Raw genomic sequence first — 14,198 nt, 5'->3', positions numbered from 1 at the left:
AGGGTGAGGGCTGTACTGGGGAAGGAGGGTATCCCAGGGTGTGTGTGGGGGGCACATGTTGATCTGAACAAGTGACCTCAAGATGGTGAGGGCTGAGGAGGCAGTCTCCAGAGGAGATGAGGCCAGATGGAGATGTGAGGGTGTGTGAGAGAGTGAGAGGTGATGTCCCTTGAGCTGGCAGTGAGTGAGATACCAGTGAGTGTGTGATGGGCTTGTGAGTGGGTGAGTTTAGAGTGATGAGATGGTTGCCTTACCCTGGCAGCACGGATAGGATCATTCATCCTCTTTCTGCACTGGATGCTGACCTCTTCTGTGCAGCGTTGGCACTGACCACCACTGCCACTGCCTGCCAAGCTGGAGTGGTGAGACTGATGGGTCTACTGCAGCCAGAGGGAGGGTAGAGGACATTGGGGCGGGGTCCAACTGTGCCCAGAAGGTGTCTCAGGGATGGGTCACTGAATTGGGGGCTGTAGTCCTCTTGCCTTTTGGGGCCATTTCTTGTATGTAGCAGTCCTGGGCTGGAAGCACTGAGAGGTGTGCCTGCGGCTGCATTTTACATACAGCATTTGGAATGAGAAAGCAGTGAGGTGACAGCATGATGGGTGCCCGCCAGCAAAATGGCGTCTTTCCTGGGAATGCCTGGTTAATGAGATGATAAAGTGTGAAAAGCTGCCATTGCAGCAGGTAAAACATCCCTTTTCCAGCCCACTACTGCACCTAGTGCAAATCTGGGATGATTCCGCCCATTGTCTTTGTTAACTCTCACTTGTCGCAAGCTTTCGAGAAAGATGAGTTATACTGAGGTGAGGATTTACTGGCTGTAAGTGCACACCTACTCTGGGTTGCAAGCAGAGAGACTGAGAGAGAGAGAGAGAGAGTGAGAGAGAGAGAAAGGAGCAATCTTCCTTCACAGTTTACTCCCAAGTCACACACTGAGTTACAAAAACATGTTCGGGCAGAACTTCTCCCAGGCCAAGTGTTTTTCAGCCAATCAGCAGGAGCCCACAGCCTGACAACAGCAGTTTTTAAATTTTAACTCAAGTCAACAAAATAATTCTTATCTCTCCAGGTGTCTTGCTGGTCATGTGATTTCTTGGAAAGCAGCTTGCTCACAGACCAAAGTGAACTTGTAACCTTAAGAAAAAAATCTCATGAGGGGGTCCAAATAATTCAATGCTCTTCCAAATTTTTAAAAAGCATTTAGTTCTTGGAGATATGGATTCCTAACACCCAGCAAAAGTGAAGGAATGGTGACATAGTTCCAAGTCGGGATGGTATGTGGCTTGGAGGGAAACATGTAGGCCAGGGTGTTCCCAGGCCTCTGCTGCCCTTGTCCTTCCAAGTGGAAGAAGTCACGGGTGTGGAAGGTGCTGCGGAAGGAGCCTTGCTGAGTTGCTATTTTGCAATGTGGTGTGCTCGACCACAGTTTGTCTGTTAATTCACATGTACCTCATACTTATCCTGAATGTTAGAGTATAAGATACATATTGTAAGTTGTTTTATCTTTCTGACCTTGCATAGGAAAGTTTATTTTTGTTTGTTCAAAACCCATGGAAGCTTCTGGCTTTATTCTCTTAGCAAGTGTCTTGGATCTCAAACTTTATCAACTTTAAACAAAAAAAATTACTGGTCCCCTAACTGGATCTCACCAACAACTTGGGAAGTTTAGCCTAGGATAATAACAGCCTCCACTTGCACAGGCTGCTAGGGAACTTCTGGATTTCTGTATAGCCACACAACTGGTCAGCTTAGAAGGAAGCTTCTCCCTTGTGTAGCTAAATGCATATTCTGCTGAGAGTGTTTAATAAAGGTTGGTAACAGGTCCAAGTTGACAGGCCTCATGCGAAGTGGCATCACAATCTGCCCAGTCTGCATGCCTGTGCTAGCACTTTTCTAGATTGGCAGCTGGCATGGGACCTGCCAGAAGAAGATCCGCTGCCATTTTTATGTCTTCTAGGCTCCCATAGCACAAAGCCAGAGGTTCCATTGAGCTCAATTTTGCAGCACAGGATACTCATCCAGTTCTCATTTCAAACTGGGACTCTCCCTGTCCTGCACTGTCATGACGCGTGAAGCCTTTGTTACCTTGGTTGGTGCCTCTCCCATTATCTTTAATCTGATTTCCAACCAAATACTTAGCAACCTGACTGTATTTTAACCAACTCAACTTCAATTTCTTTCTCCAGCAACCTCTTCCAGTATAATTTTATCATTATTGATTCTAAGCAGCCATTTAAAGTTAAAGAGCCTGTTTATAATCTAAATATTTTATGCCTAGATCATCTTTATTCCATTGAAATAAAGTTAGTTTTTTGAACCATCTTCCTAGATGAATCCCTTAATCTTACAATCATTTTAATCACCCTCCTCTACTTGAATAATTCAATGCCCTTTTGAAACTAGGGTGTCCAAAAATGGTCATTTGAATACTGCTTGAGACAGGACAGGATCTTTCATGGGCTGTATTACACCGGTAAAGTACAATTGAGGTTGAAATTGAATAGTAATAATAGATGTGTGGAAACTGTTGAAGGAGCACAAATATCAGACCTGTGGTTTCATTCTTCTGTCGACCAGCCTATCCTCTATTCCTGCTTCAATAGTCATCTATTATTAATGCATTGGAAAGGACATTGTGGGAGACCTTTTTATTCAAAATACTCTTCCATTGTCAAGATACATATTTACAAAATGGTGGCTTTTGTTCAGAAAAACGGTCTTACCATAATGCGGACCTGCCTGATTCTGCCAGACTTTAGTGAAGGATAAGAGAGCCATGCATTGATCCTGAACCAGCTTATCTGTGCATTGGGAGCCCAGGCTGGGAGTTCACTTGGAGCAACATGGCAGAATGTCCAGTGTCTATGCACATTTTCATTAGCAACAGCCTCCAAATGCTATCATTGCCCAGCATATTCATTTTGTGCTGTGGATGGACACATTTTTATTTTTTAAAATTCATTCATGGGATGTGGGCACCACTGGCTGGGCCAGCATTTAATGCCCATCCCTAGTTGCCCCTTGAGAAGGTGGTGGTGAGCTGGTTCTTGAACCGCTGCAGTCCATGTGGTGTAGATACACCCACAATGCTGTTAGGAAGGGAGTTCCAGGATTGTGACAGAACGATGAGGCGATGGTGTTTTGGTATTGTCACTGTCCTAATAACCCAGAGACCCAGGGTAACGCTCTGGGGAACCAAGTTCGAATCCTGCCATGGCAGATGGTAACATTGGAGCTCAATTAGAATCTGGAATTAAAAGTCTAATGATGACCATGAAACCATTGTTGATTGTTGTAAAGACCAAATGCAGTTAACCACATGTCTGGCCTACATGTGACTTCAGACCCACAGCAGTGTGGTTGACTGGTAAATGCCCCTGGTTGTTTCAAACTGCTACAAAGTGACAAAAAAAGAGTGAAACTGGACAGACCACCTGGTATCGACTTAAGCACCGACAGTGGCAATCGCAGCCCTGTCGACCCTCCTTACTAACATCTAGGGGCTAGTGCCAAAATTGGGAGAGCTGTCTCACAGACTAGTCAAGCAACAGCCTGACATAGTCATCCTCATGGAATCATATCTTACAGATAATGTCCCAGACACCACCATCACCATCCCTGGGTATGTCCTGTCCCACTGGCAGAACAGAGGTAGTGACACAGCAGTATATACTCAGGAGGGAGTTGCCCTGGGAGTCCTCAACATCGACTCCAGACCCCATGAAGTCACATGGCATCAGGTCAAACAGGGGCAACGAAAACTCCTGTTGATTACCATGTACTGCCCTCCCTCAACTGATGAATCAGTGCTCCTGGAGGAAGCACTGAGGGTGGCAAGGGTGCAGAATGTACTCTGGGTGGGGGACTTCAATGTCCATCACCAAGAGTGGCTCGGTAGCACCACTACTGACTGAGCTGACTGAGTCCTAAAGGACATAGCTGCTAGACTGGGTCTGTGGCAGGTAGTGAGGGAACTAACAAGAGGGAGAAACATACTTGACCTTAACCTCACCAACCTGCCTGCCGCAGATGCATCTGTCCATGACAGTATTATTAGGAGTGACCAGTGTACAGTCACTGTGGAGACAGGATCCCGCCTTCACATTGAGGGTACCCTCCATCGTGACCATCTCCAACAAGAGAAAATCTAACCATTGATGTTTATTACCATCACTATCCCCAACTATCAACATCCTGGGGGTTACCATTGACCAGAAACTGAACTGGACTAGCCATATAAATACTGTGGCTACAAGGGCAGGTCAGAGGCTGGGAATCCTGTGACGAGTAACTCACCTCCTGACTCCCCAAAGACTGTCCACCATCTACAAGGCACAAGTCAGGAGTGTGATGGAATACTCCCCACTTGCCTGGATGAGTGCAGCTCCCAAAACACTCAAGAAGCTCAACACCATCCAGGACAAAGCAGCCCCGCTTGATTGGCACCACATTCACAAACATTCACTCCCTCCACCACTGACGCACAGTAGCAGCAGTGTGTACCATCTATAAAATGCACTGCAGTAACTCACCAAGGCTTCTTCGACAGCACCTTCCAAACCCACAACCATTACTGTCTAGAAGGACAAGGGCAGCAGATAGATGGGAACACCACCACCTGGAAGCTCCCCTCCAAGCCATTCACCATCCTGATTTGGAAATATATCGGCCGTTCCTTCACTGTCACTGGATCAAAATCATGGAATCCCCTTCCTAACAGCACTGTGGGTGTACCTACACCACATGGACTGCAGCGGTTCAAGAAGGCAGCTCACCACCACCTTCTCAAGGGCAACTAGGGATGGGCAATAAATGCTGGCCCAGCCAGTGAAGCCCACATCCCATAAATAAAAAAATATATAGTTCCAAGTCAGGATGGTGAGTGGCTTGGAGGGGAACTTCCAGGTCGTGGTGTTCCCATCTATCTGCTGCCCTTGTCCTTCCAGATGATAGTGGTCGTGGCTTTGGTAGATACTGTCTATATGTATAAGTGTATATTCTGCTGCTCAATGCTGCTGACCTGCATTGGCTCGCAGTGCCAATGACTCAATTTTAAAATTCTCATCCCTGTTTTCAAATTTCTCCATGGCCTCACCCCTCACCATCTCTGTAACCTCCTCCAACACCATGACCTTCTTAGACCATCGTGCTCTCCCAATTCTGGCCTCATGCACATCCCTGATTTTAATTGCACCACCACTGATGGATATGCCTTCAGCTGACTAGGTCCTATGTGCTGGATTTCCCTTACTAAATTTCTTTGCTTCTCTATTTCTTCCTTATCCTTTAAGACATTTCCTAAAACCTAACTTTCATTAAGCTTTCGGTAAACCTGTGCTAATCCTTATGTGGCCCAACGTGAATTTTGTTTCATAACGCTCCTCTGATTCACTTTGGGATGTTTAATTACAGCAAAGGCACTATATAAATACACATTGTTGCTCATCAGTAGCAAAAACCAAACAGCCTCTACAAAGCATTTGATCCCAGCATGAAGTGAGCAATCCCGACTGCTTCCATGTGGCTATTTAATTGCCCAGACAACGCGCACTCTGGGTGGAATCACCCCAGATTTGCACAAAGTGCGGTAGCGAGTGGGGAGAAGAATTTTTACCTACCAGCCGCTTTGGCGGGTTTCCATGCCATATCATCCCATTCCTGCCTCATTAATAATGCATTCCTGGGAAACATGCTGGATCGCTGGCCTCTGATTCACCTGGCCCGCTGTCACCTCAGGCCTTCAGTAATCCGGGCGCCCCTGCTCAGAGCTAGCACTCTTTAAGGAATCAAAAGCTGCTGTAAAGTCATGTCTGGCAAAGGGAGGAAACCTGCTGCCCCAAATTTAGCAATGCCTCGCTAGGGCGCCTACTGGACACAGTACAGGTTTACTGCGAAGTCCTCTACCCCAACTCTGGGCAAAGACCAGCAAGCAAGGTCACCAATCCAGCATGGGAGGCAGTGACAGCGGTATCAGCATCAACACCCACAGAAAAGGACAACCACCCACTGCCTAAGCAAGATCAATGATCTCCTCTGTTCTGCCATCACTCTCAACTCAGAGTCACCAACCCATCCCACATCCACAAGAATCTCACTCACTGCCAGTTCAAGAGACATCACCATTCATTCTCTCACACACACCTTCATCTGTCCTGCAGATCATGTCCTCATCCTGTCCATGGCACCACTCACCACCCACACATCCCAGGCATCCTTCTCATCTGGCCTGGCAGGCATCCACTTTACACTCTCTCCATCTGTTTTCATGCAAGACAAGCTAGAACACAACAAAAGGTAGAGTTCGCAGACTGGTTCAGGAATGCCCAACATCAAGGTCCTCACAGACTTTGAAAATAGAGTCATCCACCTGGCCGGCAACGATCTGGACCATTCCTGTGCTGAAGGTGAAGTCGGCTGTTTGTAAGCATCCGGCAGTGCAACATCCATCAGACAACCAGGCTGTGAGTCACTTCCCCTGTTCCGCAGTCCCCTGCCTTGCACTAATTATCTCTCTCTGCTTTCACAGGAACATCTGGGAAGCAGCCAAGAGGGTCCATGAGCCAGATTCTCGACTCAAGCTCTGAATACAACTCGGAAGAAGAATCTGATGTAATCTTAAATGAAACCACAGCGCTCACCCACACCCTCCACCAGCACAGAGAAACATACCTCGGTGGGACCTAGTTCTAGAGTAGCCTTGGGATCACAACGTGGTGAGCACATCGCACCGTCTGATCCACAGCAGACGGCAGCAGAGACTTCCCAGGTCCTCAGCACTCGGAGGACTGCTAGAGGTCAGAAATCTGCCAAATTTGAGTCAAATGAGGAGCCTCTGGACTCGATCATATCTCAGTTGTTGGAGGAGCAAAAGTAAGGTTGGGAACATCAGGAAGGGATGTCAGCACTCCTCAGACTGCAAGGAACGATGAAGGAGTCTATCCACCTTCAGTCTGAAACGATAGCGCCGGCATGCCAATGTACCAAGGTCAACACTGGCAGGATGGCGGTCGCCGTGGAGACCTTGGTCCAGGACGTTGCTCTTGCACTGCCGTGCGGGCTCAACTCCATCACTGACGCCGTATTGATATTCAACTGCGTCAACACGAGAGGGGTGTGGGGCAGCTTGATCTCACCCCAGCTTCCCCTTCTCCTCAAGGAGTCAGCCAGGGACCCTCAGGCCCCCATAGGGAGGAGGATCAGCAGGTACACACCCCGGGCCATCCACCCAGGGGACTCTGGGAGTGATGGGCCCATCCGAATCCCCTCTTCCTGTGACCCCCGCAGCTCCAGCTCCACAGGCCGAGGAGGATGCAGCTGGCCCACAGCAGGACCCCGAAAACAGGCCGGTGCCCTCCTGGTCTCGGCCCTCCAGAGGACCCCCAACAAGATCATCACAGACAGGGTGTAGCAGTCAGCAGGCTGCCCCCACCTCTGCTGTGGATGTCCGGGGTGCACAGAGACAATGCGGCAGGGTTAGGAAGGTTAAGAAGATGTAGTTGCACAGCCTGGGCACGGGCATTAATCACTTGTACATAATGTTCATTATTGTAAATAAACTCCCAAGAATGTCTCCCTGCCTGTGGCTCCTTGTTTTGATGAGCAGTGTTTGTGTCACTCAGATGCGAAACCTTGGTTCCTGCATTAGGTAAAGGCAAGTGTCTCAGTCCAGGGCCTCTTCCCTGTGTCTGTGTAACCTTCAGACCACAGAGATGGTCCAGCCTCACACTCTCTTGACACATTACTGACGCCTGCACCTCGATAGCGCTGGTCATTGCTGCCAGAATGTAGTGGGCAGGCGTCACAGAGTTCCCTCATTCTCTCTGTGTGTCTCTCAGCACCTTTAAGGTGGGGCTGGACCCCATCTCTTCAGCATCTATGACAGTGACACTGTGCTCCTGAAAGGGCCAGCTGCTGAAGGCAGACAAAGGATCAGATGTTTTTAAAGTTTCACAGCTGCGTCTCCATGATATAACCCTGATCACAGAGCACAAACAAACTGCCCTCAGCCAGAGAGGAGTCAGAAATACACAAAGTTCTGTGCCTTCATGAAGATGGTGTCCATGATCTCCTGGATACACTTGTGGGTGGAGTCTTGCGAGTTACTGCACAGATCACCTGTGGAGCCCTGGAAGGAGCCGCTGGCGTAAAAACTGCGGTCGCTTTCACAGCCACTGGTAGTGGATGTCAGCCATGTCCCCGTGGTGCCAAATCCTGCAGCATATGTAGCGACCAGTTCCTTGGACATGTGCAGTCTTCAGCAACACTGGTTCTCTGTTATCTGCCGGAATGACAAATGCCGTCTATTGATGCTGGGTTTAGCGAGACACCTATGAGTGATGGTTCACTGTGGGTCTTCAGCTGCGTGTGCAGCAAGTCCTGCCACCTCTTCCTGAGGGAGGTGCTCCTCCCTTTGCCAAGCCAGGCACCTCTGCCACTCTCTTCTTCTTCTTCTCTGCTCCCTGTCAGCCATGAGGCTTACCGCTAAATCACCAGGCTCCATGATCCTGATGTTCTCCTTCCACAGGATCAAAGAGAAAGATGTGTGGGTTAGCATAAGTGTCCCAAGAACCTCTCTTGGTTAAGCCTGAAGGTCTCTTCATGCAAACAGTGGGTGCTGACCTCCACTTGGATGGCCAGTGGTAGAGCGTTTCATGGCTGTTTGAAACCCTACCCACCTCTGCCCCACTCCACCTGACCGATTGGCAGCAGCTTTTCCCATTGGACTACAGGCTGTGCTCTCAGCTCAGGCACAGCCATTCTCCTAACCCACACTGCAAGGCTGCACTGTCAGCTTGAACCATGGGGGAGAATGGTCCAAACCTGAACAAAGACATTGCAAGGGACTCTGAACGTCTCCACCACTGACTGAACGGGGATTGTACCAACTTGTCCAGTCGGCCAATTTTTCTGCTGCCCCCCGAAACTCGCACTAATTTGCAGTCTGTGCCCGAGGGGTGAAACGTTCTGGAGCATTTGGTGGCTCTTTCATGCTTTTGTGTTGCTTGAGTGGGCAGGAAAGCTTCAGAGGCCCGACTCCCAGCAGGTCAATGGAGCTGCAGCTGAACGGTCTCAGCTGGGGAAGAATACTCACTCCTGACAAGATTTTCCAAGTCCACGGCCGCTTCCCCCACCCTCCCTGCATGTGCTAATGTATTTCCTTCAGCCTGTGCTGCCTTGCACCACCCCCCCCCCACCCCCGCCACTCCCCCCCACCCAGCCTGACCCGCTCTGCAGCCCTTGGCCCTGGCACCGCACTGAAAGCCACCTGGGAAAAAGCAACTTGCCTGTGCCTCCAATGAATATGCGGCGCCTCTTCCTTGATGTCCTACGGGTGATCCTTGCAAGTGCTGTGCAAGGTTGTGTGCACTCACCTCCGAGTTCCCCTCGAAGTTCAGGTTGCCAGGTGCATGCCCTTGAAAAGCAGCCTTGAAGCAAATTATTCTGAAGTCACGCCAACATAGGTGGTAAATCTGATGTGGGGGGATGATTCCAGCGAATGTGGTTTATAATTAGATGCTAAAGTATTGAATTTAGGTTGCTGACGTGGTGGTAGGAAATGCGGCCTGCCATTGATGGGTGGAGTGGACAATCGCAAACTGGTTTCATGACGGTATGAAAACCATTTTTGGCCTTCTTGCCACATTGTTCCCCCACCCTTCCCACCCCCACCATGACACCCAACGTCAGTGGGGCCGGAAAATTCCAGCCTCTATCATTACCGAGCATTAAAATATATATTTTTCTATAAATTAGAGATACTTTCTTGCAGATCCCAGTCTGGTCCAATAAAGCTGAATGACATAATCTGCAACCGTACTTCACAACTATGGGAAGGAGTGAGTAAGATTGATCATTTAGTGTTAATTTGGAGATATATTTGGGCCCACTGGGACTGTCCAAGGTAATTTCATTGAAATCCTTTTATATTCATTAGACACATGAAATGTGTCTCAGACTACAGACTGTACTTGATCCAGATTGCAGACACTGAAAATAATTATTCTAAATCACTGTATCTCTCTATCTGTGCTTTGAGAAATTTGAAATTGCTCTATGCCTACAAAATGGAACAATGAAGGGATGAGAGTTTGCACTTTTGTTTTGGGCGGAGTGGAAAGATTGAATACTCTATTAATAACTTGTTGCTTTGTTCTCGCCATTTCAATACATTGTGAAATGAATTTGACAATTTTCTTGTCTTTTAATAGTGATAAATGATGTAATGTTTTCATACCTGCATGATGAAAGTGACTGCTTTAATGTTACCAAGCAGCAGAATCAAATTCATGGTACAGTGCAAGACACAAATGTAGTTGCAGACTTTGCAGCATCCTTTGAGGAAGAAACTCAGCTACGCATCGATTGCCATGGTTACATGCTGACAAACAGATGAATCTGGCTAATGATGTCCTTATAATGCAGTTACAAAGTCTGCCACATCAGATATTTCCGTCTAAGGCTCCCACATTCAAGTCTTGCAAATATTCTTTAAAATGACTAATGCTACCTGGTAATCGGTGATGTAAAGGCAGCATTAGAAAGCCTCAGATGACAGAAGCGTGCCATTAGAATGACACATGTTGCTGATAAAAATTTGTTTTCTAGTGAAGAGTCACAAATCCCGCGAAGCTGTGGGGTGTGGGGTGCTGATGAGCTTCAGGCACCATCACAAGTCCAGTTATTCACAAGATTTTTTCACCTTCTCGTTGGGATTCTGGCAAGGTAGTCAACTGAAACTGAGAATCATTCCCCAACAGGATAAAAGGTAAGCATATTGTTTGCCCTTAATTTCCTCTCCTGAATAACAGATCTTCGATGAAGGTTACTTTTATATTCCGAGATCATAACAATGTAGGTGAGGATGTTACTCTTTATTGTATTTGCATTTCGTGAATTGAGTCTTGGCTTTCAAACTGTATTGCACTTTTAAAATGTGTTTACCTAGAAATCCAGATATCACAAAAATAATCATTACAAGGATGCAATGTCATCAAAGTATTACACTGAATTCCTTAAAAAGTTTAGTTTAAATGGAAAATTAATCCAAGGAAATGTGTTGTAAAAACTAAATGTTTCTAATGTTAATGGCAATAAAAAATATTGTTTGAAGTTATAACGTGGAGATAGGCTTTAAGATTTACTCTGCATATTTGAAACCTGACATGTAATTGACTGCTACACCTTGTATTTAATAAATCCTAAATTATCTTCACAAACAACACTATTAAAAAGCAGGTCAAACAAGGGCATTTTCATATCAGCATAATTTTAAAAATTCATTCATGGGATGTGGGCGTCGCTGGCTGGGCCAAAATTTATTGCTCATCCCTAATTGCCCTTGAGAAGGCGGTGGTGAGCTGCCTTCTTGAACCACTGCAGCCCATGTGGCGTGGGTGCACCCACAGTGCTGTTAGGGAGGGAGTTCCAAGATTTTGACCCAGCGACAATGAAGGAACGGCGATATATTTCCAAGTCAGGATGTTGTGTGGCTTGGAAGGGAACTTGGTTATCTGTATGCTTCTTCTATTATTTGGTATGAACAATTATTTGAAGTAAGGTGGAAGATCCAGTTCAGAGTAACATATTGTTCGGCTAAATATCTTGCTTTAAATCAAAGCAGATTCACTTTGTTATGAAGTGAATGAAAATTTACTCTGTTTTTATTATTATACTTGCCATTCACTATTCACTTTTGTCTAATTACCAACTCCTGCATTTAGAGAAAAACTTTCTCCATTTTGTAAATTGTTTGAACACATCCTTATGAAAAAAGCAAATTCATTGTAAAAGTATTTATGATACATTTTGTCCCCTTTAATTTTGCTCACCCTGTGTTTATGATGTGTAATGAGACTGCTACAGCACTGCTGCTTAGTCATGCATATACAGATTGTCCACTTGTTTTGTTCAAAAGTTAATCTTTCTCTTCACAGTCAGATTGAATTGAATCAGATGGATTATATCATGTATTTTGTACTGCATTGAATGGTTGGTTGGTAACCATGCATTCTGCATAATTCTTAAACAGTGTTTATTTTTGAAATACAAAGAACATTCAGCATTGATTTCTTGTATAATTGTAAGCACATCATTTGTTTTTCAACATGATATCTTTGAATGCACAGCAGTACAATATATTGGACCCAGAACAATTCACTATCGGAGAATCTGAGCAGAATTTGTCTCTATTCAGTAGTATAGTCCGTAGTATAGTTGGCAAAGACATTATAACATAGTGACAAAATGCACAGCTCGGTATGGAACTGAACTGTGGGTAGCCAGACAGTCCAAGATTTGATCTCCACTTTGTGTTGGATCAACTGATTTGAGACAGGATGGATGACTTTCATATCAGGTTTGTCTGACAGTGCAATGCTCTGTATTCAAAGACTATATTATAATTTGCCTCACTGACAAAAACTAGGGGCTGGGGAAAGCAGCCAGCGTTCCGGCTCTTGCACTCTTGGGCATCATTGAGGACAGAATTGGGCTCTGGTGTGATGCATTTGATGGTTGAATAGCCAGTCACTATGCATTGTTCAGATTCACTGCATGAAGACTGAGCAATTACCTGAGGGACTGGAGGGAGCTTTGTTTTTGTGTACTTCAGTAAATGTCATTTTTGGAGAGACAGAAAGGAAGTTTTAGGGAACAGTTAATGCCAATCAGTGCTGAACCCGAAAGGGGAAAAAGATTTGGTTTCATCCTTTTCTTTTCTCTCTTCCCCATTCTTTCATCTTCCTTTCAAATTCCTTATTCTTCCTAATAAGTACTTTTTCCCTCTTTTCAAAATGCACACCCACTTTTTGCAACAAACTTTTATTACTTTCCAAACATTCATCTACTTTCTTTCTTTCCCTTTCATAGAGTCATGGGGCTGGATTTAATGCAGACCATCACAGTGGGAACCATGGCAACCTAGCTCACTTAATCATGGGAGAGGCCCCATGTCAACCTCCCGACGGCAGGAGAACCTCCCTCCATTAAGTTGGAGGGTAGAAAGGACTGACGCTGGAAGTTTCATGAAGCTGAATTAAGTGTTTGTCCCCATATGAAAGCAATAAACTCAGTTTAAACAAGGTGCCAGAAATTCCTTTCACATTGCATTGGATCCCAATTCAGGGGGAAGCAACAGCAACAAGAACAACTTCCATTTATCACAGAATGGTTATAGCACAGAAGGAAGCCATTCAGCCCTTCATGTCTGTGCCACCTCTCCACAGCATCAATTTACTGAGTGCCATTCCCCTGTCTTCTCCCTATAACCCTACACATTCTTTCCTTTCAGATAATAATCTAATTTCCCCTTGAACGCCTCAGTTGAACCTGATTCCGCCACACTGTCAAACAGTGCATTCCAGGTCCTTAATCACTCGTTGTATGAAAAAGTTTATCCTCATAACGGCATTGCTGCTTTTGTCAATTACCTTAAATCTGTGTCCTCTCAGTCTCACCAATGGGAACAGTTTCTCCCTATCTACTCTGTCCAGACCTCTCATGATTTTGAATACCTCTTAACATCTCCTCTTAACCTTCTCTTCTCCAAATAAATCAGTCCCAACTTCTCCAATCTACCTACGTAACTGAAGTTCTACATCCATGGAACCGTTCTCAAGAGTTTTTTTCTGCACTCTCTCCAATGCCTCCACATCCTTCCTAAAGTGTGGTTCCCACAACTGGATGCAAAACTCTAGTTGAGGCTGAACAGTGTTTAATACAGGTTTTTCATAACTTCCTTGTTTTTATACTCTATGCCCTATTTATAAAGACTAAGATCACAGAATCACAGAATTTTAATGGCACAGAGGAGGCTACTTGGCCATTGTGTCTGCACTGGCTGTCCAAACGAGTATTGTGACCTGGTGCCATTGCCCTGCCTGTTCCTCATACCCCTAAACATTGTTTCTATTCAAATAATCAACCAATGCCCTCTTGCGTACCTCGATTGAACCTGTCTCCATTACACTCCCAGGCAGTGCATTGCAGACCCAAACCACTCATTGTGTGAAAAAGATTTTTCTCACATCACATTTGCTTCTTTTATAAATCACTTTAAATCTGTGCCCTCTTGTTTTTGATCCTTTTATGAGTGGGAATAGCTTCTCCTTGTCTACTCTGTTCAGCCCCCTCATGATTTTGAACATGTCTATCAAATCTCCTCTTAGCCTTCTTCTCTCCAAGGAGAACAGTCCCTCCAA

The 14,198-nt window shown here is 45.8% G+C and overlaps 1 long non-coding RNA gene across 1 annotated transcript in view; it reads left to right on the top strand.

Moving 5' to 3' along the window:
* LOC121288017 overlaps positions 1-13,079 on the top strand; it is a 47,084-nt gene extending 34,005 nt beyond the window's left edge. The window contains exons 2-3 of the long non-coding RNA XR_005945294.1: positions 10,606-10,765; positions 12,868-13,079. This is a non-coding gene — a long non-coding RNA (uncharacterized LOC121288017). The remainder of the gene's footprint in view (positions 1-10,605; positions 10,766-12,867) is intronic.
* The last annotated feature ends 1,119 nt before the right edge of the window (positions 13,080-14,198 follow it).

Source organism: Carcharodon carcharias, chromosome 15, assembly GCF_017639515.1.
Source record: "Carcharodon carcharias isolate sCarCar2 chromosome 15, sCarCar2.pri, whole genome shotgun sequence".
NCBI lineage: Eukaryota > Metazoa > Chordata > Chondrichthyes > Lamniformes > Lamnidae > Carcharodon > Carcharodon carcharias.
This window is presented reverse-complemented; position numbering and strand designations above follow the sequence as displayed.